The sequence below is a fragment of the Schistocerca americana genome, chromosome 1 (genome assembly GCF_021461395.2).
Source record: "Schistocerca americana isolate TAMUIC-IGC-003095 chromosome 1, iqSchAmer2.1, whole genome shotgun sequence".
In the NCBI taxonomy this organism is placed as follows: Eukaryota; Metazoa; Arthropoda; class Insecta; order Orthoptera; family Acrididae; genus Schistocerca; species Schistocerca americana.
Window position 1 is genome coordinate 476374213 of NC_060119.1, and position 22801 is coordinate 476397013.

At 51.4% G+C, this 22801-nt stretch overlaps 20 non-coding genes across 20 annotated transcripts; all 20 read right to left on the reverse strand.

Moving 5' to 3' along the window:
* Nucleotides 1-281: 281 nt before the first annotated feature.
* Nucleotides 282-353, reverse strand: Trnae-cuc. The gene has a single exon. It is a non-coding gene; the product is annotated as a tRNA-Glu (tRNA).
* Nucleotides 354-797: 444 nt separating this feature from the next.
* Trnal-uag lies at nt 798-879 on the reverse strand. Its single transcript has one exon. It is a non-coding gene; the product is annotated as a tRNA-Leu (tRNA).
* Nucleotides 880-1626: 747 nt separating this feature from the next.
* Nucleotides 1627-1698, reverse strand: Trnah-gug. The gene has a single exon. It is a non-coding gene; the product is annotated as a tRNA-His (tRNA).
* Nucleotides 1699-2072: 374 nt separating this feature from the next.
* Trnae-cuc lies at nt 2073-2144 on the reverse strand. The gene has a single exon. It is a non-coding gene; the product is annotated as a tRNA-Glu (tRNA).
* Nucleotides 2145-2589: 445 nt separating this feature from the next.
* On the reverse strand, nt 2590-2671 carry Trnal-uag. The gene has a single exon. It is a non-coding gene; the product is annotated as a tRNA-Leu (tRNA).
* Nucleotides 2672-3418: 747 nt separating this feature from the next.
* Nucleotides 3419-3490, reverse strand: Trnah-gug. The gene has a single exon. It is a non-coding gene; the product is annotated as a tRNA-His (tRNA).
* Nucleotides 3491-3864: 374 nt separating this feature from the next.
* Trnae-cuc lies at nt 3865-3936 on the reverse strand. The gene has a single exon. It is a non-coding gene; the product is annotated as a tRNA-Glu (tRNA).
* A 445-nt stretch (nt 3937-4381) lies between these two features.
* Nucleotides 4382-4463, reverse strand: Trnal-uag. The gene has a single exon. It is a non-coding gene; the product is annotated as a tRNA-Leu (tRNA).
* Nucleotides 4464-5210: 747 nt separating this feature from the next.
* Trnah-gug lies at nt 5211-5282 on the reverse strand. The gene has a single exon. It is a non-coding gene; the product is annotated as a tRNA-His (tRNA).
* A 374-nt stretch (nt 5283-5656) lies between these two features.
* Trnae-cuc lies at nt 5657-5728 on the reverse strand. Its single transcript has one exon. It is a non-coding gene; the product is annotated as a tRNA-Glu (tRNA).
* A 444-nt stretch (nt 5729-6172) lies between these two features.
* Nucleotides 6173-6254, reverse strand: Trnal-uag. The gene has a single exon. It is a non-coding gene; the product is annotated as a tRNA-Leu (tRNA).
* Nucleotides 6255-7001: 747 nt separating this feature from the next.
* On the reverse strand, nt 7002-7073 carry Trnah-gug. Its single transcript has one exon. It is a non-coding gene; the product is annotated as a tRNA-His (tRNA).
* Nucleotides 7074-7447: 374 nt separating this feature from the next.
* Nucleotides 7448-7519, reverse strand: Trnae-cuc. Its single transcript has one exon. It is a non-coding gene; the product is annotated as a tRNA-Glu (tRNA).
* A 444-nt stretch (nt 7520-7963) lies between these two features.
* On the reverse strand, nt 7964-8045 carry Trnal-uag. The gene has a single exon. It is a non-coding gene; the product is annotated as a tRNA-Leu (tRNA).
* A 747-nt stretch (nt 8046-8792) lies between these two features.
* On the reverse strand, nt 8793-8864 carry Trnah-gug. Its single transcript has one exon. It is a non-coding gene; the product is annotated as a tRNA-His (tRNA).
* Nucleotides 8865-9228: 364 nt separating this feature from the next.
* Trnae-cuc lies at nt 9229-9300 on the reverse strand. The gene has a single exon. It is a non-coding gene; the product is annotated as a tRNA-Glu (tRNA).
* Nucleotides 9301-16615: 7315 nt separating this feature from the next.
* Nucleotides 16616-16687, reverse strand: Trnah-gug. The gene has a single exon. It is a non-coding gene; the product is annotated as a tRNA-His (tRNA).
* A 374-nt stretch (nt 16688-17061) lies between these two features.
* Nucleotides 17062-17133, reverse strand: Trnae-cuc. Its single transcript has one exon. It is a non-coding gene; the product is annotated as a tRNA-Glu (tRNA).
* A 445-nt stretch (nt 17134-17578) lies between these two features.
* Nucleotides 17579-17660, reverse strand: Trnal-uag. Its single transcript has one exon. It is a non-coding gene; the product is annotated as a tRNA-Leu (tRNA).
* Nucleotides 17661-18853: 1193 nt separating this feature from the next.
* Trnae-cuc lies at nt 18854-18925 on the reverse strand. The gene has a single exon. It is a non-coding gene; the product is annotated as a tRNA-Glu (tRNA).
* Nucleotides 18926-22801: the final 3876 nt, after the last annotated feature.

Genomic DNA, 22801 nt, shown 5'->3' on the forward strand with positions numbered 1-22801 from the left:
GTATGAGACACGGTCTCCATCACATGTATACGAGCAAATGAACGTGCCTGCGCTGTCAGGACACTAACTACAGTGGTTAGCTGCATTCACCTCCGTGGCAATGTCTTGCAGTCCCCCAAGCCTCTTGACTACAGGTATGTGGCTGGATAACAAGTGGATAGACGCTTCATCTCTCTCGCCGTCAGGTGTTGCCGTGAATCATACTTAAGGTAGCTTTCTGCACGCGTCAGCGTAGCGTCAGTCGAGCCAAGTCGCATAAGAGGAGCAACAAAAACGCGCGATTCCGGTACCGGGAATCGAACCCGGGCGTCCTGGGTGAGAGCCAGGTATCCTAGCCACTAGACCACACCGGATAACGACGGCAGTGCTCTTTCCAGCGAACGCAGCAGCCACCCACGGTTAACTGACGACAACTGTAAAAAATCCATCTCTCGCGTTATAGAACGGCGTGCTCCGGACGCATTTCGTGGAGACGGACGCCAGCAATGATGAGAGCAGAAGGTGCCTACAAATCCTGTCGTTGCACCACGCACTGTTCTACGGCAATTAACCAAGCAGACGCTCACGCCTTGTTGTGCTGTTTCCTTTGCGGGCAATGAGTGCACCTGCCTTCGACACAGGAAACATTACACGTTTGGCAGCTGTGGGATTGGAACCCACGCCTCCGAAGAGAATGGTGCCTGAAACCAGCGCCTTAGACCGCTCGGCCACGCTACCTACACAACACGCGCGGCACAAGAGCTGCGTCCTACCCCACGAGAACACACCGCAACGGCACAAAAATGAGACGTAAAAAGTGGCAACGGTGGGATTCGAACCCACGCCTCCGAAGAGACTGGTGCCTAAAACCAGCGCCTTAGACCGCTCGGCCACGTTACCGTTGGAGCAGCAGCCGCAAAACGTTTCCTTTGTACTACAAAGATCACTTCGAAATGGAAGTATCTTGGCAATCGCCGTGCCATGTATTTCCACTGCTCTCCCACTGGAAGCGTCTCTTTAGGCCATCCACAGCAAGAAAAAGCCGTGCCCGCCGTATGGTAGCGACGCCACTTGTCTGTAGCTGTCGCAGTTAAGGAGACAGCCTCAAGAGACGTTTTCGTGCCGTGACCAGGTTTCGAACCTGGGCTTTCCGTAACCACTAAAGTATCGTAGCTGTAACTGTCAGGCGGAGCTAGAATGCTCCATGTATCAAACATATGTGAGCTCAAGGAGGTTACAGTTGAAGAAAAAGCGGCAGCTTAACGCGATCACAGCAAAGCCCCCGGCAGCTACGGGATTCGAAACCGCGCCTACAGAGAGTCTGGTGCCTTAAACCAGCGCCTTAAAGCGCTCGGCCACGCTACATGCGCTGCTTGGTGCGCCAGTGTTCCTAGCATTTGTACAAACAGTGCACGCCACAGCTTCCGGTTCTGCTGGGACTGGCTGCTCATCCATCGCACTTCAAACAACTGCCCTTTTCGACTACAGAGAGCAGCGGACGTCTGCGCTCTGGGAGGCGACATTACGTGTTGGGGATGAAGTGGTAGTACAAACTGCGGCCTGCGGAACACGAGTGAAAAAATCAAGAGAGTACTGTCATTTCGAGTACTCGTCATTGCAACGGCAGCAAGGCAAAACTTTCAAAATTGCCGTGACCAGGATTCGAACCTGGGTTATTGCGGCCACAACGCAATGTCCTAACCACTAGACGATCACGGCCACGGACGCGCCCGCGAAAGCAGCTGCCTGTAATGCAAGTGGCGATACACAGCAGAGCCTAGGCCAAGGTGTACGCCACAACAGTGTGAGACACGGTCTCCATCACATGTATACGAGCAAATGAACGTGCCTGCGCTGTCAGGACACTAACTACAGTGGTTAGCTGCATTCACCTCCGTGGCAATGTCTTGCAGTCCCCCAAGCCTCTTGACTACAGGTATGTGGCTGGATAACAAGTGGATAGACGCTTCATCTCTCTCGCCGTCAGGTGTTGCCGTGAATCATACTTAAGGTAGCTTTCTGCACGCGTCAGCGTAGCGTCAGTCGAGCCAAGTCGAGACAAGTCGCATAAGAGGAGCAACAAAAACGCGCGATTCCGGTACCGGGAATCGAACCCGGGCCTCCTGGGTGAGAGCCAGGTATCCTAGCCACTAGACCACACCGGATAACGACGGCAGTGCTCTTTCCAGCGAACGCAGCAGCCACCCACGATTAACTGGCGACAACTGTAAAAAATCCACTCTCTCGCGTTATAGAACGGCGTGCTCCGGACGCATTTCGTGGAGACGGACGCCAGCAATGATGAGAGCAGAAGGTGCCTACAAATCCTGTCGTTGCACCACGCACTGTTCTACGGCAATTAACCAAGCAGACGCTCACGCCTTGTTGTGCTGTTTCCTTTGCGGGCAATGAGTGCACCTGCCTTCGACACAGGAAACATTACACGTTTGGCAGCTGTGGGATTGGAACCCACGCCTCCGAAGAGAATGGTGCCTGAAACCAGCGCCTTAGACCGCTCGGCCACGCTACCTACACAACACGCGCGGCACAAGAGCTGCGTCCTACCCCACGAGAACACACCGCAACGGCACAAAAATGAGACGTAAAAAGTGGCAACGGTGGGATTCGAACCCACGCCTCCGAAGAGACTGGTGCCTAAAACCAGCGCCTTAGACCGCTCGGCCACGTTACCGTTGGAGCAGCAGCCGCAAAACGTTTCCTTTGTACTACAAAGATCACTTCGAAATGGAAGTATCTTGGCAATCGCCGTGCCATGTATTTCCACTGCTCTCCCACTGGAAGCGTCTCTTTAGGCCATCCACAGCAAGAAAAAGCCGTGCCCGCCGTATGGTAGCGACGCCACTTGTCTGTAGCTGTCGCAGTTAAGGAGACAGCGTCAAGAGACGTTTTCGTGCCGTGACCAGGTTTCGAACCTGGGCTTTCCGTAACCACTAAAGTATCGTAGCTGTAACTGTCAGGCGGAGCTAGAATGCTCCATGTATCAAACATATGTGAGCTCAAGGAGGTTACACTTGAAGAAAAAGCGGCAGCTTAACGCGATCACAGCAAAGCCCCCGGCAGCTACGGGATTCGAAACCGCGCCTACAGAGAGTCTGGTGCCTTAAACCAGCGCCTTAAAGCGCTCGGCCACGCTACATGCGCTGCTTGGTGCGCCAGTGTTCCTAGCATTTGTACAAACAGTGCACGCCACAGCTTCCGGTTCTGCTGGGACTGGCTGCTCATCCATCGCACTTCAAACAACTGCCCTTTTCGACTACAGAGAGCAGCGGACGTCTGCGCTCTGGGAGGCGACATTACGTGTTGGGGATGAAGTGGTAGGGCAAACTGCGGCCTGCGGAACACGAGTGAAAAAATCAAGAGAGTACTGTCATTTCGAGTACTCGTCATTGCAACGGCAGCAAGGCAAAACTTTCAAAATTGCCGTGACCAGGATTCGAACCTGGGTTATTGCGGCCACAACGCAATGTCCTAACCACTAGACGATCACGGCCACGGACGCGCCCGCGAAAGCAGCTGCCTGTAATGCAAGTGGCGATACACAGCAGAGCCTAGGCCAAGGTGTACGCCACAGCAGTGTGAGACACGGTCTCCATCACATGTATACGAGCAAATGAACGTGCCTGCGCTGTCAGGACACTAACTACAGTGGTTAGCTGCATTCACCTCCGTGGCAATGTCTTGCAGTCCCCCAAGCCTCTTGACTACAGGTATGTGGCTGGATAACAAGTGGATAGACGCTTCATCTCTCTCGCCGTCAGGTGTTGCCGTGAATCATACTTAAGGTAGCTTTCTGCACGCGTCAGCGTAGCGTCAGTCGAGCCAAGTCGAGACAAGTCGCATAAGAGGAGCAACAAAAACGCGCGATTCCGGTACCGGGAATCGAACCCGGGCCTCCTGAGTGAGAGCCAGGTATCCTAGCCACTAGACCACACCGGATAACGACGGCAGTGCTCTTTCCAGCGAACGCAGCAGCCACCCACGATTAACTGGCGACAACTGTAAAAAATCCACTCTCTCGCGTTATAGAACGGCGTGCTCCGGACGCATTTCGTGGAGACGGACGCCAGCAATGATGAGAGCAGAAGGTGCCTACAAATCCTGTCGTTGCACCACGCACTGTTCTACGGCAATTAACCAAGCAGACGCTCACGCCTTGTTGTGCTGTTTCCTTTGCGGGCAATGAGTGCACCTGCCTTCGACACAGGAAACATTACACGTTTGGCAGCTGTGGGATTGGAACCCACGCCTCCGAAGAGAATGGTGCCTGAAACCAGCGCCTTAGACCGCTCGGCCACGCTACCTACACAACACGCGCGGCACAAGAGCTGCGTCCTACCCCACGAGAACACACCGCAACGGCACAAAAATGAGACGTAAAAAGTGGCAACGGTGGGATTCGAACCCACGCCTCCGAAGAGACTGGTGCCTAAAACCAGCGCCTTAGACCGCTCGGCCACGTTACCGTTGGAGCAGCAGCCGCAAAACGTTTCCTTTGTACTACAAAGATCACTTCGAAATGGAAGTATCTTGGCAATCGCCGTGCCATGTATTTCCACTGCTCTCCCACTGGAAGCGTCTCTTTAGGCCATCCACAGCAAGAAAAAGCCGTGCCCGCCGTATGGTAGCGACGCCACTTGTCTGTAGCTGTCGCAGTTAAGGAGACAGCGTCAAGAGACGTTTTCGTGCCGTGACCAGGTTTCGAACCTGGGCTTTCCGTAACCACTAAAGTATCGTAGCTGTAACTGTCAGGCGGAGCTAGAATGCTCCATGTATCAAACATATGTGAGCTCAAGGAGGTTACACTTGAAGAAAAAGCGGCAGCTTAACGCGATCACAGCAAAGCCCCCGGCAGCTACGGGATTCGAAACCGCGCCTACAGAGAGTCTGGTGCCTTAAACCAGCGCCTTAAAGCGCTCGGCCACGCTACATGCGCTGCTTGGTGCGCCAGTGTTCCTAGCATTTGTACAAACAGTGCACGCCACAGCTTCCGGTTCTGCTGGGACTGGCTGCTCATCCATCGCACTTCAAACAACTGCCCTTTTCGACTACAGAGAGCAGCGGACGTCTGCGCTCTGGGAGGCGACATTACGTGTTGGGGATGAAGTGGTAGGGCAAACTGCGGCCTGCGGAACACGAGTGAAAAAATCAAGAGAGTACTGTCATTTCGAGTACTCGTCATTGCAACGGCAGCAAGGCAAAACTTTCAAAATTGCCGTGACCAGGATTCGAACCTGGGTTATTGCGGCCACAACGCAATGTCCTAACCACTAGACGATCACGGCCACGGACGCGCCCGCGAAAGCAGCTGCCTGTAATGCAAGTGGCGATACACAGCAGAGCCTAGGCCAAGGTGTACGCCACAACAGTGTGAGACACGGTCTCCATCACATGTATACGAGCAAATGAACGTGCCTGCGCTGTCAGGACACTAACTACAGTGGTTAGCTGCATTCACCTCCGTGGCAATGTCTTGCAGTCCCCCAAGCCTCTTGACTACAGGTATGTGGCTGGATAACAAGTGGATAGACGCTTCATCTCTCTCGCCGTCAGGTGTTGCCGTGAATCATACTTAAGGTAGCTTTCTGCACGCGTCAGCGTAGCGTCAGTCGAGCCAAGTCGAGACAAGTCGCATAAGAGGAGCAACAAAAACGCGCGATTCCGGTACCGGGAATCGAACCCGGGCCTCCTGGGTGAGAGCCAGGTATCCTAGCCACTAGACCACACCGGATAACGACGGCAGTGCTCTTTCCAGCGAACGCAGCAGCCACCCACGGTTAACTGACGACAACTGTAAAAAATCCACTCTCTCGCGTTATAGAACGGCGTGCTCCGGACGCATTTCGTGGAGACGGACGCCAGCAATGATGAGAGCAAAAGGTGCCTACAAATCCTGTCGTTGCACCACGCACTGTTCTACGGCAATTAACCAAGCAGACGCTCACGCCTTGTTGTGCTGTTTCCTTTGCGGGCAATGAGTGCACCTGCCTTCGACACAGGAAACATTACACGTTTGGCAGCTTGGGATTGGAACCCACGCCTCCGAAGAGAATGGTGCCTGAAACCAGCGCCTTAGACCGCTCGGCCACGCTACCTACACAACACGCGCGGCACAAGAGCTGCGTCCTACCCCACGAGAACACACCGCAACGGCACAAAAATGAGACGTAAAAAGTGGCAACGGTGGGATTCGAACCCACGCCTCCGAAGAGACTGGTGCCTAAAACCAGCGCCTTAGACCGCTCGGCCACGTTACCGTTGGAGCAGCAGCCGCAAAACGTTTTCTTTGTACTACAAAGATCACTTCGAAATGGAAGTATCTTGGCAATCGCCGTGCCATGTATTTCCACTGCTCTCCCACTGGAAGCGTCTCTTTAGGCCATCCACAGCAAGAAAAAGCCGTGCCCGCCGTATGGTAGCGACGCCACTTGTCTGTAGCTGTCGCAGTTAAGGAGACAGCGTCAAGAGACGTTTTCGTGCCGTGACCAGGTTTCGAACCTGGGCTTTCCGTAACCACTAAAGTATCGTAGCTGTAACTGTCAGGCGGAGCTAGAATGCTCCATGTATCAAACATATGTGAGCTCAAGGAGGTTACACTTGAAGAAAAAGCGGCAGCTTAACGCGATCACAGCAAAGCCCCCGGCAGCTACGGGATTCGAAACCGCGCCTACAGAGAGTCTGGTGCCTTAAACCAGCGCCTTAAAGCGCTCGGCCACGCTACATGCGCTGCTTGGTGCGCCAGTGTTCCTAGCATTTGTACAAACAGTGCACGCCACAGCTTCCGGTTCTGCTGGGACTGGCTGCTCATCCATCGCACTTCAAACAACTGCCCTTTTCGACTACAGAGAGCAGCGAACGTCTGCGCTCTGGGAGGCGACATTACGTGTTGGGGATGAAGTGGTAGGGCAAACTGCGGCCTGCGGAACACGAGTGAAAAAATCAAGAGAGTACTGTCATTTCGAGTACTCGTCATTGCAACGGCAGCAAGGCAAAACTTTCAAAATTGCCGTGACCAGGATTCGAACCTGGGTTATTGGGGCCACAACGCAATGTCCTAACCACTAGACGATCACGGCCACGGACGCGCCCGCGAAAGCAGCTGCCTGTAATGCAAGTGGCGATACACAGCAGAGCCTAGGCCAAGGTGTACGCCACAGCAGTGTGAGACACGGTCTCCATCACATGTATACGAGCAAATGAACGTGCCTGCGCTGTCAGGACACTAACTACAGTGGTTAGCTGCATTCACCTCCGTGGCAATGTCTTGCAGTCCCCCAAGCCTCTTGACTACAGGTATGTGGCTGGATAACAAGTGGAATGACGCTTCATCTCTCTCGCCGTCAGGTGTTGCCGTGAATCATACTTAAGGTAGCTTTCTGCACGCGTCAGCGTAGCGTCAGTCGAGCCAAGTCGAGACAAGTCGCATAAGAGGAGCAACAAAAACGCGCGATTCCGGTACCGGGAATCGAACCCGGGCCTTCTGGGTGAGAGCCAGGTATCCTAGCCACTAGACCACACCGGATAACGACGGCAGTGCTCTTTCCAGCGAACGCAGCAGCCACCCACGGTTAACTGACGACAACTGTAAAAAATCCACTCTCTCGCGTTATAGAACGGCGTGCTCCGGACGCATTTCGTGGAGACGGACGCCAGCAATGATATGAGCAAAAGGTGCCTACAAATCCTGTCGTTGCACCACGCACTGTTCTACGGCAATTAACCAAGCAGACGCTCACGCCTTGTTGTGCTGTTTCCTTTGCGGGCAATGAGTGCACCTGCCTTCGACACAGGAAACATTACACGTTTGGCAGCTTGGGATTGGAACCCACGCCTCCGAAGAGAATGGTGCCTGAAACCAGCGCCTTAGACCGCTCGGCCACGCTACCTACACAACACGCGCGGCACAAGAGCTGCGTCCTACCCCACGAGAACACACCGCAACGGCACAAAAATGAGACGTAAAAAGTGGCAACGGTGGGATTCGAACCCAGGCCTCCGAAGAGACTGGTGCCTAAAACCAGCGCCTTAGACCGCTCGGCCACGTTACCGTTGGAGCAGCAGCCGCAAAACGTTTCCTTTGTACTACAAAGATCACTTCGAAATGGAAGTATCTTGGCAATCGCCGTGCCATGTATTTCCACTGCTCTCCCACTGGAAGCGTCTCTTTAGGCCATCCACAGCAAGAAAAAGCCGTGCGCGCCGTATGGTAGCGACGCCACTTGTCTGTAGCTGTCGCAGTTAAGGAGACAGCGTCAAGAGACGTTTTCGTGCCGTGACCAGGTTTCGAACTTGGGCTTTCTGTAACCACTAAAGTATCGTAGCTGTAACTGTCAGGCGGAGCTAGAATGCTCCATGTATCAAACATATGTGAGCTCAAGGAGGTTACACTTGAAGAAAAAGCGGCAGCTTAACGCGATCACAGCAAAGCCCCCGGCAGCTACGGGATTCGAAACCGCGCCTACAGAGAGTCTGGTGCCTTAAACCAGCGCCTTAAAGCGCTCGGCCACGCTACATGCGCTGCTTGGTGCGCCAGTGTTCCTAGCATTTGTACGAACAGTGCACGCCACAGCTTCCGGTTCTGCTGGGACTGGCTGCTCATCCATCGCACTTCAAACAACTGCCCTTTTCGACTACAGAGAGCAGCGGACGTCTGCGCTCTGGGAGGCGACATTACGTGTTGGGGATGAAGTGGTAGGGCAAACTGCGGCCTGCGGAACACGAGTGAAAAAATCAAGAGAGTACTGTCATTTCGAGTACTCGTCATTGCAACGGCAGCAAGGCAAAACTTTCAAAATTGCCGTGACCAGGATTCGAACCTGGGTTATTGCGGCCACAACGCAATGTCCTAACCACTAGACGATCACGGCCACGGACGCGCCCGCGAAAGCAGCTGCCTGTAATGCAAGTGGCGATACACAGCAGAGCCTAGGCCAAGGTGTACGCCACAGCAGTGTGAGACACGGTCTCCATCACATGTATACGAGCAAATGAACGTGCCTGCGCTGTCAGGACACTAACTACAGTGGTTAGCTGCATTCACCTCCGTGGCAATGTCTTGCAGTCCCCCAAGCCTCTTGACTACAGGTATGTGGCTGGATAACAAGTGGATAGACGCTTCATCTCTCTCGCCGTCAGGTGTTGCCGTGAATCATACTTAAGGTAGCTTTCTGCACGCGTCAGCGTAGCGTCAGTCGAGCCAAGTCGCATAAGAGGAGCAACAAAAACGCGCGATTCCGGTACCGGGAATCGAACCCGGGCCTCCTGGGTGAGAGCCAGGTATCCTAGCCACTAGACCACACCGGATAACGACGGCAGTGCTCTTTCCAGCGAACGCAGCAGCCACCCACGGTTAACTGACGACAACTGTAAAAAATCCATCTCTCGCGTTATAGAACGGCGTGCTCCGGACGCATTTCGTGGAGACGGACGCCAGCAATGATGAGAGCAGAAGGTGCCTACAAATCCTGTCGTTGCACCACGCACTGTTCTACGGCAATTAACCAAGCAGACGCTCACGCCTTGTTGTGCTGTTTCCTTTGCGGGCAATGAGTGCACCTGCCTTCGACACAGGAAACATTACACGTTTGGCAGCTGTGGGATTGGAACCCACGCCTCCGAAGAGAATGGTGCCTGAAACCAGCGCCTTAGACCGCTCGGCCACGCTACCTACACAACACGCGCGGCACAAGAGCTGCGTCCTACCCCACGAGAACACACCGCAACGGCACAAAAATGAGACGTAAAAAGTGGCAACTTTTTTTTTTTTTTTTTTTTTTTTTTCGGGCCTCCCAACTCCCCTTATAGCCCGGCCTTGCGCTCTCCAAGTTATGCCTTCTTCGGCGAGCTTCATCAGCTATAAAGAAACGGTGCTGCTTGCAAACAGAAAAGACGAATTGTTGCACTGTCTATTCAGTTGAAAACCGTAAACTTCTCGGTATGGTTCCTTGGAAGACGTTGGTGTTCCAGATGAATTGATGAAATCGGAGATACGGGATTGCTGCGAGGAAAGTTTCTTGTGGCTGTCCACCGCTAGTGAAGCATCAAAGGAAAACTAAAATCCTCTTGAAGTGAAAGTGCAGGCCTATATTGACAGCTAAGCAGTCGCTTCGCGCCTTCACGCCTTAAAATAAAAAATGAAAGAATAACAGCGCATCAGGCGCTTTACACCTAAACTCAATAAAAATGAATAAAATTTAAAAAAAGAAGAAAAAGCAATGACTGCCTGAGTTAGTCCACTCAGTCACAGGGAAGGAACACCCTTCATACGTCCCATTATATTATGTTCAAAATGCTTCGTGGCGGCCATTAAAATGGGTAATGAAAAAAGGCACAAAAAGTAAAATAATCGACACATATCAAAGGAATGAATATACTCCCGAACTTTCCGAACTGTCCGGCGGATAAAGGGAAGTAAAACACAATCCTCCCCGACGTGTTTTAAAAAGAAAGTAAAAAATCCTCTGTTCTTAAAAACCAAACAATCTCCGTGGCAGCGGCGTGCGCAACGCACCCGTGAATGTACGCCGATAACGGAGGAACCAGACGGTATAAAAGAATGAATTAAAAACAGAAAGAAATCACTAAATGACAGCAAAACACAAACACACACGAACACAGGATAACACTGTGTTAAACTTTTCGTCGTAATTTCCACATTGCAGTTCTGCACAAGCGTAAGCATCGTACTTGTTATGATTCACTGTTCCTGTAGCATCAATTTGCATGAACTATGTATCCGGACCCGGAGACAACGCAAAACACAGAAGTAAAGAAAAGTTGCAGCAGTGAAGTGTTGATTACAACAGTTTGTCGTGGGCAAATGCAAGTGCAATTTGCAGAAAATTGGCAAAGATTTTGGCATAGTCTTTCCTGGTTTTAGTGAGGTCATGTTGCGTGGATAAATAAACCAGATAGGCATAGTCGTCCGTAAGTCGCAATTGCAGGAGGGCGAACACAGTGTGAGCCACGATCCATGCAGTGGCGGCACGCTTCGTATGCGGATAAGGGTTGAAGTCCGGGATCAATGCCGTGTCCGCAGAAAAAGCGGCAGCGCTGGTCCGGTTGATAAGTGCGAGCATCCTGGCGGCAATGTTCCAAGTCGACCGTGACCGCAGGCACACGAAACGATGTTCTAAGGTGTCGTCTTGACGACAGTCTTCACACAAGCTCGATGGAGATAAGTGAATGCGGCGCAGCTTTTCGTTGGTGGGGAGAATTCGGTTAACCACTTGGTACCAAAAGCTGCTGACGTCCGCTGACAGGAAGGGAGCGTGAACATGAGCCCACACCGTCCTCCACGCAGATCGCGGGTAGCGCGCCTCCATCTTATTACCGACCGGCCGTCCTCTTAGTCCCTGGTAGACACGTTTCACAGTCCGTGTTCGATGGTCGAGTACTTCGGCGGCGAGATAACTTTTTTGAATGAAGTATTCTCGAACATAACGCAGCTGAAACGGGATGGTAGTCGGGTCGAGAGGTGCTGCTTCAGATAGAGGCCGATGAATAGCGAACAGAACAGCTGTGGGGCTCGACGGATCCTGTTCAATAGTGACGCTCGTCCGATGAAGGAGCAACGCTGCGGCTTTCATAGCAAAATGAATGAGGCCGAGTCCACCCTGTTCGCGCGGTAAAGTACATGTTTCGTAAGACACCTTGAAAATATGTCCCCGCCACAATAGCCAATAGACTGCCTGTGTTATGGCTCTGCCCAAATTCTTGGGTACCTGAAATAACTGTGCGAGGTACCAGGCTTTGCTCAGCAAGAAAACATTTATTAAAATCACCCGCTGTGTTAATGCGAGGGTGCGAGTAGCGGACAGGCTAGCCATAGCTCGTATGCCATTTAAGACAATACGCCAGTTGTAGGACGCAGTCTGTAACAGATTGGCTTGAAAGCGAACTCCCAAAATTTTGTGTTCCTGCTTTACTGTAAACCATGGGCGTTTGAAGCCACGTGTCGCTGCATAAATAGGAAGAAAAACCGTCTTACGGGTATTGATGCTCGCACCGGATGCACGTTCATACTGTGTAAGAACTGCGCGTATTGTAGCAAAGTCGGTAGCCGAGGACACCAAGAGGCCAAGGTCGTCAGCATAAGCGCGACAAACGTGCTTCTCATTCCCAATACGTATTCCCCTACAAACACTGTGCAACTTACGCAACAAAGGATCTAAGGAAATAGCGTAAAGCGCCATTGACAGAGCGCACCCTTGTTTGACTGAACAGCAGAGCGGAACAGGTTCCGATAAAAGTCCATTGATACTAATCCGTGAGGTGGAATGTTTGAAAAGGTTAAAAATCATAGTTATATACTTTACACCGAAACCAAACTTCTGGAGCACTCGCCGGAGATATACGTGGCTAACTCTGTCAAAAGCCATTGCAAAATCGATGGATAAAATGCCAAAAGGAATCCTATTCGTCGAAGCATAGGCAATGGCATCTCGGTATGTCGACACAGCACCATAGAGAGTGCGTTGAGGCACTGCACAGTATTGAAAGGGACTAATGAGTTTTTTCATGACCAGCTTCAAGCGGGAGGAGACACATTTGGTGAAGAGTTTGTAATCACCATTAAGAAGGGTGATTGGTCTAAGATTGCACAGTTGCCTGGTGACCGGAACCTTTGGAACCAAGACCACAATACCTTCCAGGAAGGACGCAGGGACATCCACACCATTTAAAATTTCATTAAAAACGTCAGTCAGGGCAGAGCCAAACAAGTGCCAAAAATGCAGATAAAATTCCGGTGGCAACCCATCAGCGCCCGGTGATTTGTTCTGGGAACACAGTTTTAAGACATCACCCACTTCGTCCACGGTAAAGTTTTCTGTGAGGCGACGGCGATCCGCTACGGATAAGACGTATGGAACGTCGTGGAGAAGCTCGGAAATCGCGGCAGGATCAGTGTATTTCTCACTGAAAAGTTCGATGAAGTGACGGTGGGCCTCGGCAAGAATTGCCGCCTGGCTATTAAGCCGCGCACCGTCAGCTGATTCCAGCTCTGTGACGTAACGTCGCTTTGCGCGCCGGCGTTCGCGCAGCTGATGAAACACGGAAGGCGCTTCATCAGCCAGCGCCCCGGGGGCTCGGCTCCGTACGACAGATCCGCGCAACAATTCCCTTTTCAAAGCCAGAAGACGGAGTTTTATACGCCGAATTGTCGCCATCCGGAGAGCGGGATTATTTGTGTGCAGGTGGATGGCATCATTTAAACAGCTCTCGTAAAATTGTAATGTAGAACGCTCCCAGTGAGCAACATCCTGACTGAATTCCAGGATGGCCTTGCGTAATGCCGGCTTAACAAATTCTACCCACCAAGACAAAGTGGAGGCATATAGACCGCGATCTTTCAGCACCCTCTGCCACACACGCACGATAACCGGCGCAAAATGTGGGTGTGAGAGATGTCGCACATTAAACTTCCATAATCGACTTGCGCGGGGTTTAATCGCCAACAGAGAATGAAAGCGGCAGACATACGCACAATGATCGGAAAAAATCACGGGGTGAACAGAGGATTCCGTAAGACAGTGCTGTTTATCACGAGAAACATAAATTCGATCAAGCCGACTCCTACCCGTGGGGTAAAAGAAAGTAAATCCCACGGCCCGCGGGTGTAAATAACACCACGAGTCAATTAAATTCATCTCAGTAACGAGCGTCTGTAATTCTAGGCACTTATACGGCCGCGGCTCCTGATCTCTATCGTCCAGCACGCAGTTAAAATCGCCGCCCATGACGACAGGCAGGTGGGGGCCCCGTAAAAGGTGACAAATGTCACTACTATAAAACACACGGCGACGTGGCTGCCCGTCGGCACCAGAAGGGGCGTACACGTTAATATATCTTACGTTGTTGATCGTGCAAGCTACACCACGACCGTTAGGAATTGTAGCGACATTACTATAGTCATGACCAACACGAATTAAAATGGCAGTACCACAATTACACTCGATATCAAAGTTCAAGAGTACTTGATAGCCCGGAATGGAGTGAAGTAGATCTATCACAACCTCCTGCAAAAACACTACGTCAGCAGCAATGTAATTTAAAAAACCCACAAAACTTGCAAACTTCACAGGCGACTCCAATTTATTAAGATTAATAGTAGCCACAACTGATGGAGGGCGTGCTACCATAGACAACAAGGAAAAACAAAGAAAACAAATTAGACGGCAGGAGGGGACCCACCCTCCTCCTCCATATCGTCGGCCCAGTCACAACGTTCAGACGGTACAGCTGAAGTAGGCGGTTCTTGTGTGGGAGGTGCAGACGCGGAAACCTGCGAAGGGGGACGCGTGCGACGCTGGGGGGTGTCTTCCGCCTTACGCTTAACCGAAAGTTGTGCCGGGTTCGTTGCCTGAGACGTCGTAGTGTCCATTGCTAGATTTACATCAGAGTGGTGCAACATTTCCTTTAACTGCCGTACAACCGCTTCCCGCCTGTCTTCCGACACACTTGTCGTAGGCGCTGGCTGACTGCTCGCCACAGGACGCGGTGGACGATGCCCCCCCGCAACCGACGGCCGAGATTCGACTACGGGGCGAGGCGAGGGCTTATGCGCCGGCTTTTGCACAGATTTTGTCTTTTGTTTCGACTTCTGACGGGGAACCTGCTTCCACTCCGGAGACGGGCTGCGTTCTCCGCGAGAAAAGGTTCGTTTTTCTAAAATCCGTGAACTACTGGCACTGCGGAAGCGGTCAGTATTGCCGCGCCTGTCTGAAACACTTTCACGCCTTGGCTTTGGTTCCTGTGAGGCAGGAGCCGCGTCCGGAACACCTTGAGGTACGGAATTAGATGGTGACGAATCCACTACCGCAACAGGGGGGGTAACCACCTGAACGGGTTCTGATCCGGTCCGCTCCGGAATTACAGGCCCAGCCGGAGGCGGAAGCAATACAGTAGCTACGGGAACTGACTGAGAAGAAACGGACATGTTTTGAACAGAATCAAGTCCGGTTGCAGTGGCATCGACATCCATCGCGACCGCATCAACTAAAGGCGTTGCCGTTTCCGCGGAACGTGCCGGTGAACGGGGAACACCTAACAACACGGCCGCGTACGACGCGTCGTCATCTTGCCCACGTGGCGGTAGCTGCACAGGGCGCCTACGCCGAGGACAATTTTGCCGAAAATGGTCTGTGGCATTGCAATAGGAACACGTTTGCGGCTGACCACTATACGAAATAAAAGCCCGGTGGCCGGCCATAACCAAAAACGAGGGAACGTGCTTCCTCACAATCATCTTTACACTACGGATACCGTTCTCAACCTGATAGATATAGGCGGACGACCACTTTTCTTTCGTAATCGACAAAACTGTGCCATAAGGCATAAGGCTACGAGCTATTGTCTCATTCCTAGTCTCAAACGGCAGATTGAATACCCGAACATTTCGAATACCAAATCCAGCATTCGACAGAGTCACATTGCTAATTGTCCCATCAGAGTGTTTGAATTTACGTACGCCACCATTTTCACTGACAAGAGCATCACACAATTCCGGACATTTCAATTTAACAAACAAAGAGTTCAAGAACGCGTCTAATTGCAATCCTAGCACTTCACTTTCAGGAATTTGCAAGTCATTTTTCATCCACGAATGAATTTCGAAAGCAGACGGTCGGGTTACGTTTCTATCAAATTCGCACTGGATATTATTTTCTCGGTCTTCTGAATCCATGTTAACTTACAGTTCAGCTGACTACAGCAGCGAAGAAACAGTCACCGCGAAGAAACCGTCGCCGACTGCGAAGCACACGTAAACACCGCCCGACACGCCGGAGCGAGCGCGCGATGTGTTCGGGCCCACGACTCCGAAGAGACTGGTGCCTAAAACCAGCGCCTTAGACCGCTCGGCCACGTTACCGTTGGAGCAGCAGCCGCAAAACGTTTCCTTTGTACTACAAAGATCACTTCGAAATGGAAGTATCTTGGCAATCGCCGTGCCATGTATTTCCACTGCTCTCCCACTGGAAGCGTCTCTTTAGGCCATCCACAGCAAGAAAAAGCCGTGCCCGCCGTATGGTAGCGACGCCACTTGTCTGTAGCTGTCGCAGTTAAGGAGACAGCGTCAAGAGACGTTTTCGTGCCGTGACCAGGTTTCGAATCTGGGCTTTCCGTAACCACTAAAGTATCGTAGCTGTAACTGTCAGGCGGAGCTAGAATGCTCCATGTATCAAACATATGTGAGCTCAAGGAGGTTACACTTGAAGAAAAAGCGGCAGCTTAACGCGATCACAGCAAAGCCCCCGGCAGCTACGGGATTCGAAACCGCGCCTACAGAGAGTCTGGTGCCTTAAACCAGCGCCTTAAAGCGCTCGGCCACGCTACATGCGCTGCTTGGTGCGCCAGTGTTCCTAGCATTTGTACAAACAGTGCACGGCACAGCTTCCGGTTCTGCTGGGACTGGCTGCTCATCCATCGCACTTCAAACAACTGCCCTTTTCGACTACAGAGAGCAGCGGACGTCTGCGCTCTGGGAGGCGACATTACGTGTTGGGGATGAAGTGGTAGGGCAAACTGCGGCCTGCGGAACACGAGTGAAAAAATCAAGAGAGTACTGTCATTTCGAGTACTCGTCATTGCAACGGCAGCAAGGCAAAACTTTCAAAATTGCCGTGACCAGGATTCGAACCTGGGTTATTGCGGCCACAACGCAATGTCCTAACCACTAGACGATCACGGCCACGGACGCGGCCGCGAAAGCAGCTGCCTGTAATGCAAGTGGCGATACACAGCAGAGCCTAGGCCAAGGTGTACGCCACAGCAGTGTGAGACACGGTCTCCATCACATGTATACGAGCAAATGAACGTGCCTGCGCTGTCAGGACACTTACTACAGTGGTTAGCTACATTCACCTCCGTGGCAATGTCTTGCAGTCCCCCAAGCCTCTTGACTACAGGTATGTGGCTGGATAACAAGTGGATAGACGCTTCATCTCTCTCGCCGTCAGGTGTTGCCGTGAATCATACTTAAGGTAGCTTTCTGCACGCGTCAGCGTAGCGTCAGTCGAGCCAAGTCGAGACAAGTCGCATAAGAGGAGCAACAAAAACGCGCGATTCCGGTACCGGGAATCGAACCCGGGCCTCCTGGGTGAGAGCCAGGTATCCTAGCCACTAGACCACACCGGATAACGACGGCAGTGCTCTTTCCAGCGAACGCAGCAGCCACCCACGATTAACTGGCGACAACTGTAAAAAATCCACTCTCTCGCGTTATAGAACGGCGTGCTCCGGACGCATTTCGTGGAGACGGACGCCAGCAATGATGAGAGCAGAAGGTGCCTACAAATCCTGTCGTTGCACCACGCACTGTTCTACGGCAATTCACCAAGCAGACGCTCACGCCTTGTTGTGCTGTTTCCTTTGCGGGCAATGAGTGCACCTGCCTTCGACACAGGAAACATTACACGTTTGGCAGCTGTGGGATTGGAACCCACGCCTCCGAAGAGAATGGTGCCTGAAACCAGCGCCTTAGACCGCTCGGCCACGCTACCTACACAACACGCGCGGCACAAGAGCTGCGTCCTACCCCACGAGAACACACCGCAACGGCACAAAAATGAGACGTAAAAAGTAGCAACGGTGGGATTCGAACCCACGCCTCCGAAGAGACTGGTGCCTAAAACCAGCGCCTTAGACCGCTCGGCCACGTTACCGTTGGAGCAGCAGCCGCAATACGTTTCCTTTGTACTACAAAGATCACTTCGAAATGGAAGTATCTTGGCAATCGCCGTGCCATGTATTTCCACTGCTCTCCCACTGGAAGCGTCTCTTTAGGCCATCCACAGCAAGAAAAAGCCGTGCCCGCCGTATGGTAGCGACGCCACTTGTCTGTAGCTGTCGCAGTTAAGGAGACAGCGTCAAGAGACGTTTTCGTGCCGTGACCAGGTTTCGAACCTGGGCTTTCCGTAACCACTAAAGTATCGTAGCTGTAACTGTCAGGCGGAGCTAGAATGCTCCATGTATCAAACATATGTGAGCTCAAGGAGGTTACACTTGAAGAAAAAGCGGCAGCTTAACGCGATCACAGCAAAGCCCCCGGCAGCTACGGGATTCGAAACCACGCCTACAGAGAGTCTGGTGCCTTAAACCAGCGCCTTAAAGCGCTCGGCCACGCTACATGCGCTGCTTGGTGCGCCAGTGTTCCTAGCATTTGTACAAACAGTGCACGCCACAGCTTCCGGTTCTGCTGGGACTGGCTGCTCATCCATCGCACTTCAAACAACTGCCCTTTTCGACTACAGAGAGCAGCGGACGTCTGCGCTCTGGGAGGCGACATTACGTGTTGGGGATGAAGTGGTAGGGCAAACTGCGGCCTGCGGAACACGAGTGAAAAAATCAAGAGAGTACTGTCATTTCGAGTACTCGTCATTGCAACGGCAGCAAGGCAAAACTTTCAAAATTGCCGTGACCAGGATTCGAACCGTGGTTATTGCGGCCACAACGCAATGTCCTAACCACTAGACGATCACGGCCACGGACGCGGCCGCGAAAGCAGCTGCCTGTAATGCAAGTGGCGATACACAGCAGAGCCTAGGCCAAGGTGTACGCCACAGCAGTGTGAGACACGGTCTCCATCACATGTATACGAGCAAATGAACGTGCCTGCGCTGTCAGGACACTTACTACAGTGGTTAGCTGCATTCACCTCCGTGGCAATGTCTTGCAGTCCCCCAAGCCTCTTGACTACAGGTATGTGGCTGGATAACAAGTGGATAGACGCTTCATCTCTCTCGCCGTCAGGTGTTGCCGTGAATCATACTTAAGGTAGCTTTCTGCACGCGTCAGCGTAGCGTCAGTCGAGCCAAGTCGAGACAAGTCGCATAAGAGGAGCAACAAAAACGCGCGATTCCGGTACCGGGAATCGAACCCGGGCCTCCTGGGTGAGAGCCAGGTATCCTAGCCACTAGACCACACCGGATAACGACGGCAGTGCTCTTTCCAGCGAACGCAGCAGCCACCCACGATTAACTGGCGACAACTGTAAAAAATCCACTCTCTCGCGTTATAGAACGGCGTGCTCCGGACGCATTTCGTGGAGACGGACGCCAGCAATGATGAGAGCAGAAGGTGCCTACAAATCCTGTCGTTGCACCACGCACTGTTCTACGGCAATTCACCAAGCAGACGCTCACGCCTTGTTGTGCTGTTTCCTTTGCGGGCAATGAGTGCACCTGCCTTCGACACAGGAAACATTACACGTTTGGCAGCTGTGGGATTGGAACCCACGCCTCCGAAGAGAATGGTGCCTGAAACCAGCGCCTTAGACCGCTCGGCCACGCTACCTACACAACACGCGCGGCACAAGAGCTGCGTCCTACCCCACGAGAACACACCGCAACGGCACAAAAATGAGACGTAAAAAGTAGCAACTTTTTTTTTTTTTTTTTTTTTTTTTTTTTAAACAGTGGCAGCTTTTTTTTTTTTTTTTTTTTTTTTTTTTTTTTTTTTTGTTTTTTTTTTTAAAAACGGGCCTCCCAACTCCCCTTATAGCCCGGCCTTGCGCTCTCCAAGTTATGCCTTCTTCGGCGAGCTTCATCAGCTATAAATAAACGGTGCTGCTTGCAAACAGAAAAGACGAATTGTTGCACTGTCCATTCAGTTGAAAACCGGAAACTTCTCGGTATGGTTCCTTGGAAGACGTTGGTGTTCAAGATGAAGTGATGAAATCAGAGATACGGGATTGCTGCAAGGAAAGTTTCTTGTGGCTGTCCACCGCTAGTGAAGCATCAAAGGAAAACGAAAATCCTCGTGAAGTGAAAAGGCAGGCCTATATTGACAGCTAAGCAGTCGCTTCGCGCCTTCACGCCTTAAAATAAAAAAAAAAAAAAAATGAAAGAATAACAGCGCATCAGGCGCTTTACACCTAAACTCAATAAAAAAGAATAAAATTTAAAAAAAAAAGAAGAAAAAGCAATGACTGCCGGAGTTAGTCCTCTCAGTCACAGGTAGGAACACCCTTCACACGTCCCATTATATTATGTTCAAAATGCTTCGTGGCGGCCATTAAAATGGGTAATGAAAAAAGTCACAAAAAGTAAAATAATCGACACATATCAAAGGAATGAATATACTCCCGAACTTTCCGAACTGTCCGGCGGATAAAGGGAAGTAAAACACAATCCTCTCCGACGTGTTTTAAAAAGAAAGTAAAAAATCCTCTGTTCTTAAAAACCAAACAATCTCCGTGGCAGCGGCGTGCGCAACGCACCCGTGAATGTACGCCGATAACGGAGGAACCAGACGGTATAAAAAAATGAATTAAAAACAGAAAGAAATCACTAAATGACAGCAAAACACAAACACACACGAACACAGGATAACACTGTGTTAAACTTTTCGTCGTAATTTCCACATTGCAGTTCTGCACAAGCGTAAGCATCGTATTTGTTATGATTCACTGTTCCTGTAGCATTCAATTTGCATTAACTATGTATCCGGACCCGGAGACAATGCAAGACACAGAAGTAAAGAAATGTCGCAGCAGTGAAGTGTTGATTACAACAGTTTGTCGTGGGCAAATGCAAGTGCAATTTGCAGAAAATTGGCAAAGATTTTGGCATAGTCTTTCCTGGTTTTAGTGATGTCATGTTGCGTGGATAAATAAACCAGATAGGCATAGTCGTCCGTAAGTCGCAATTGCAGGAGGGCGAACACAGTGTGAGCCACGATCCATGCAGTGGCGGCACGCTTCGTATGCGGATAAGGGTTGAAGTCCGGGATCAATGCCGTGTCCGCAGAAAAAGCGGCAGCGCTGGTCCGGTTGATAAGTGCGAGCATCCTGGCGGCAATGTTCCAAGTCGACTGTGACCTCAGGCACACGAAACGATGTTCTAAGGTGTCGTCTTGGCGACAGTCTTCACACAAGCTCGATGGAGATAAGTGAATGCGGCGCAGCTTTTCGTTGGTGGGGAGAATTCGGTTAACCACTTGGTACCAAAAGCTGCTGACGTCCGCTGACAGGAAGGGAGCATGAACGTGAGCCCACACCGTCCTCCACGCAGATCGCGGGTAGCGCGCCTCCATCTTATTACCAACCGGCCGTCCTCTTAGTCCCTGGTAGACACGTTTCACAGTCCGTGTTCGATGGTCGAGTACGTCGGCGGCGAGATAACTTTTTTGAATGAAGTATTCTCGAACATAACGCAGCTGAAACGGTATTGTAGTCGGGTCTAGAGGTGCTACGTCAGATAGTGGACGATGAATAGCGAACAGAACAGCTGTGGGGCTCGACGGATCCAGTTCAATAGTGACGCTCGTCCGATGAAGGAGCAACGCTGCGGCTTTCATAGCAAAGTGAATGAGCCCGAGCCCACCCTGTTCGCGCGGCAAAGTACATGTTTCGTAAGACACCTTGAAAATATGTCCCCGCCACAGGAGCCAATAGACTGCCTGTGTTATGGCTCTGCCCAAATTCTTGGGTACCTGAAATAACTGTGCGAGGTACCAGGCTTTGCTGAGCAAGAAAACATTTATTAAAATCACCCGCTGTGTTAATGCGAGGGTGCGAGTAGCGGACAGGCTAGCCATAGCTCGTATGCCATTTAAGACAATACGCCAGTTGTAGGACGCAGTCTGTAACAGATTGGCTTGAAAGCGAACACCCAAAATCTTGTGTTCCTGCTTTACTGTAAACCATGGGCGTTTGAAGCCACGTGTCGCTGCATAAATAGGCAGAAAAACCGTCTTACGGGTATTGATGCTCGCACCGGATGCACGTTCATACTGTGTAAGAACAGCGCGTATTGTATCAAAGTCGGTAGCCGAGGACACCAAGAGGCCAAGGTCGTCAGCATAAGCGCGACAAACGTGCTTCTCATCCCCAATACGTATTCCCCTACAAACACTGTGCAACTTACGCAACAAAGGATCTAAGGAAATGGCGTAAAGCGCCATTGACAAAGGGCACCCTTGTTTGACTGAACAGCAGAGCGGAACAGGTTCCGACAAAAATCCATTGAGACTAATCCGTGAGGTGGAATGTTTGAAAAGGTTAAAAATCATAGTGATATATTTTACACCGAAACCAAACTTCTGTAGCACTCGCCGGAGATATAGGTGGCTAACCCTGTCAAAAGCCATTGCAAAATCGATGGATAAAATGCCAAAAGGAATCCTATTCGTCGAAGCATAGGCAATGGCATCTCGGTATGTCGACACAGCACCATAGAGAGTGCGGTTCGGCACTGCACAGTATTGAAAGGGACTAATCAGTTTTTTCATGACTAACTTCATGCGAGAGGAGACACATTTGGTGAAGAGTTTGTAATCACCATTAAGAAGGGTAATTGGTCTAAGATTGCACAGTTTCCTGGTGACTGGAACCTTTGGAACCAAGACCACAATACCTTCCAGGAAGGACGCAGGGACATCCACACCATTTAAAATTTCATTAAAAACGTCAGTCAGGGCGGAGCCAAACAAGTGCCAAAAATGTAAATAAAATTCCGGTGGCAACCCATCAGCGCCCGGTGATTTATTCTGGGAGCACAGTTTTAAGACATCACTCACTTCCTCCACGGTAAAGTTTTCTGTGAGGCGACGGCGATCCGCTACGGATAAGACGTAGGGAACGTCGTGGAGTAGCTCTGAAATCGCGGCAGCATCAGTGTATTTCTCACTGAAAAGTTCGATGAAGTGACGGTGGGCCTCGGCAAGAATTTCCGCCTGGCTATTAAGCCGCGCACCGTCAGCTGATTCCAGCTCTGTGACGTAACGTCGCTTTGCGCGCCGGCGTTCGCGCAGCTGATGAAACACGGAAGGCGCTTCATCAGCAAGCGCCCCGGGGGCTCGGCTC